We start from the raw sequence: 3,777 nt of genomic DNA, 5'->3' as shown, positions 1-3,777 counted from the left end.
AAGCATTGTGACCACATGTGATTGAAGTACAGACGGGGGGAGCGAGAATATTTTTTTATTTCCTTTTACTTCAGCGTCAGCAAAGCATTCACTGCTCACTGTAAACCATGTTGTAAACACACTTTTACTGAAAATCTGAAATAGTTTCGGACTACAGGCAATAAAAATTTGATTTATATATTGTTCAAAAGTTATCACTGCGTGCAAATCTTTGTTATAGAAACTCGTATCAAGGTATTAAATAACTGATTGAAATTATCCAATTCACCAATTTGCGTTATGACTTTATCGTTTATCGTTGTGTATAAATTTGTCTATAAGTTATATTCTTCCGCTTAAATTTTCGACTTTTATTCGTTGAAAACACATTTTTTCCTATTTATTACAGCTGCCATGATTATCCCAATTCGGTGTTTTACTTGTGGGAAAGTTATTGGAAATAAGTGGGAGAAATATCTTGGTCTCCTACAGGCAGAATTTACAGAAGGGTAAGAAATGAATTACATATCTTTTTTGAATATATATAATTTTCTTGCATACTTGTCTTGTGTACTGATGTCTATTTTTGTTGTTTATAGCAACATTAGTGGAACTCATGTTGTGTATGTGACAAATTGACTGGATAAATTTTAATTTTTAGTGATGCATTAGATCATCTTGGTTTGAAAAGGTATTGCTGTCGGAGAATGTTACTGTCACATGTTGATCTGATTGAAAAGTTGTTAAATTATGCTCCATTGGAAAAATAACACATTTCATGGCAACATTGGTATTCTAATGCAATGTAGCAAAATACTATAGTGACAATATTAAGGTTAATCTGCATTGCCAAAAATTAACATATAATATTTTGCTATAGTTGTTTATCTAATATGTGCATATGTGTGTGTGTAGACTTTCATTCTACATCCAATTTTATATGATTATACGATGTTTTTCATTTGATGTCAAAATAAGTTGTAGGGTGTTGACTTTCTTTGAGGGAATTGGGGAGAAAGTTTGCAAAAAAAGTAAAGTATTGTTGGGGTGCAGGAGGGGGGTGTGCTTCTGCCTATTTTTTTTATTTGGATTTTTTCTAGTAATATGGCTGTTGTTGTGATAATGTGTCAGTTGTAGAATTATATTGTACATGCATGATAAAATTATATAAATTGTGAGTGACAACTTCACAAGGAGTGTACTAAACTAAAAGTTACAATCATATTAAATTATTTGCTTTATTTGTTTCACTCAGTGAGTATATAAATAATGCCATGAATTTCGTACCTTTTAACATTCTTTTTGTTTTCCTTTCACCTTTTCAATTTGGCTATTGTTTGTTGAACAACACAATTCATGTAATACATGACTTAATCAATGCAGTGTGAGGAAAGAATATGTCAAATGGTTTGGTATCAATGTATGTCATGATGTAATACAAACCTTGTGGAGTTTATTACTCTAAATTTATATAATTAATCATTTCTACTTTTACATTAAAATATCCACTTTGTCAACCCTCCTCGATCATGAATGATGACTTTATTTCAGCTTTTTCAAAGCAAAAGATGGGTAGAAGAAATAGCAATACAGAAATACAAACATTAAATTACTATTGTTGGATTTTTTTCAGAAGCTTAAAGTTAATTATTCTCCTCTGAAAGCGAAGTTTAGTTTTTGTTTTTAATTCAATAAATATGGTCAGTTGAAACGATTCCATTTCAAGAATGTTTGCTGATGCACACAATATCTTAAAATAGATTGTGATGGATTAACAAACCTATTGCGTTGTTTTGGTCTTTTATGCTTGATTTTTTTCATGGAATCGTTTTTGTAACATAACTTAAATGTTATTTCTTTCTTAAAATTTATTTTTGAATTGAAACTTAACGAACATATTGTTGGTGCTGTCCAGGTGCTGTAATTTACGCATATTTAGGGTAAGCTTCTGTAATTTTGCTCACTGTATAGCTTCCAATCGAGGACGAAAACGACTGAATGAGAATCGAATGCGGAATGAATTAAACCAATGCGATTTTTAGCACAAAAAAAACTTTCAACAAAATTTTTTTCCTAATGATGAATAATTTATTTCTCAGGAGAGAAAATATCAATTTTCTTGCTGAAGTATGTTGATAATTTTTATTGTGTTTTTTAATCTAGTTTTTTACTGTACATTCGAGTGCAAAAAGAAATTTTTTTTATAATTTCATCTTGTTATGTGAATGAAAATAAAACCTCAAATGACGACTAACAAAGCTAGAAGTTTTAACTAAATCTGTAAATCTTGACAGCAGTCGATTGTTATGGATCTTACGATCAAAGTAGCTATTATCAGCTCAATATGATTTTGAAAATATCTTTATAACGATACTATCATAATTGGTAAAGATATCCACGAAAATTAGATTTTGCCAAACAAATTGTTTTTAACTGGTAACACTTGATCTTTTGCTGGCATACTCGAATTGTGCTCGAACTCATATATACATAATTTATTTGATGGTGTTCAAAAGGTTTTTCATCTGCAATTTACAATTCTTTATAATATCACTCTAGTAATTAGCAACTAATGTGTTACTTATTATCTTATAATTTTACTTTTCCAAATTGTGCGAGGTTTTACATAAAAGGACTTTTGAGCTTTAGAAGTTTTTTTACATAGTTTGCTCTGAGAACGAATGACGAACTCTTGGCACAAGTAAATACTTGCTAATGAGCAGCAGCAAATTTGTTTAAAATTTGTATGTAAATGTTTGAACGCAGTTAGTTCAGTTGTTATGTGCTCATATTTTTGGATCTTTGCCACACATGCAGCAAAAGTTTGCAATGTCTTAAGTTTAAGAATGTTCTTTTGACATAGATGGGGAACTAAATCAACAGCCTGGATAAGACATGAAATTGCATGATCATTTCCCATGTTGCTCGTCAAATATAAACTTGATTATATTTTATTTGATTTAGTTTTTTCGTAAAATAATTTACTGATTGGACGACTGAATCCGACGACTGTTTGAGATCCAGACTTGAGTTATTTACTGTTGTAGCCTTGACAGTTGACTGCATACAATACGAGGAATGAAAATCATGTGCAAAAATGGATAATCTAAACCGTTAAGGAACGTGATGAACTAAGAGACAAATGAATGATAAATATAGAAAATTTCAATTAATATTTGAGAGACATAAATGAAACAATCATTTATAAACTTTAGAGTCACTTTATTCGTATCAGTAGACTTAAGTTATTATCTCAAGTTTTCCTGAAATTTGAAAAAGTTAATCATAGTATACCTAGCCGTATTGTTAGGGCTTCGACCTGATATTTTAGTGAATTAGTCTGTAAAATCAATTTCTTGCATGAACTAATGAAAATTTTTCTGCCAGCATTTTAAAACACGCAAAGTTGTGCTTTCAGTGTAGCAATAACTGCATTTATGATGCAAGTAGAAGAGGAGCAAATGCAATGCTTGTTGGACAATGTACTAAACATATGTAAGATATCTTTAGAAATCATTACGTTGAAGAGAACAAAATATTACCCAAAAGTTGTTAAGCAATTGAGATATTGGAGCCTAGCGAAGCCTTTAAAAACAGGAAAAATTTTCTTTTGTGAGAGCTTCTGTCTATGCCATTGCTCACACCAAAGCTCATACCATTCATTAACTTTTGTATTGTATCTATTCCTTTTCTCTGTTAGATTGCATAAAGTAAAATTCTCACTCCTTTCCGGTTGTCATATCACATTACAAATATTTTGAATTACTTGTGACATTCAATATTACTAATAACATTTGG

The 3,777-nt window shown here is 30.4% G+C and overlaps 1 long non-coding RNA gene across 1 annotated transcript; it reads left to right on the top strand.

Moving 5' to 3' along the window:
- Positions 1 to 57: 57 nt before the first annotated feature.
- Positions 58 to 871, top strand: LOC124446739. Its single transcript, XR_006948517.1, has 3 exons — positions 58 to 234; positions 389 to 488; positions 641 to 871. It is a non-coding gene; the product is annotated as an uncharacterized LOC124446739 (long non-coding RNA).
- The last annotated feature ends 2,906 nt before the right edge of the window (positions 872 to 3,777 follow it).

The sequence above is a fragment of the Xenia sp. Carnegie-2017 genome, unplaced genomic scaffold (assembly GCF_021976095.1).
Source record: "Xenia sp. Carnegie-2017 unplaced genomic scaffold, XeniaSp_v1 HiC_scaffold_22, whole genome shotgun sequence".
Classification (NCBI taxonomy): domain Eukaryota; kingdom Metazoa; phylum Cnidaria; class Anthozoa; order Malacalcyonacea; family Xeniidae; genus Xenia; species Xenia sp. Carnegie-2017.
This window is presented reverse-complemented; position numbering and strand designations above follow the sequence as displayed.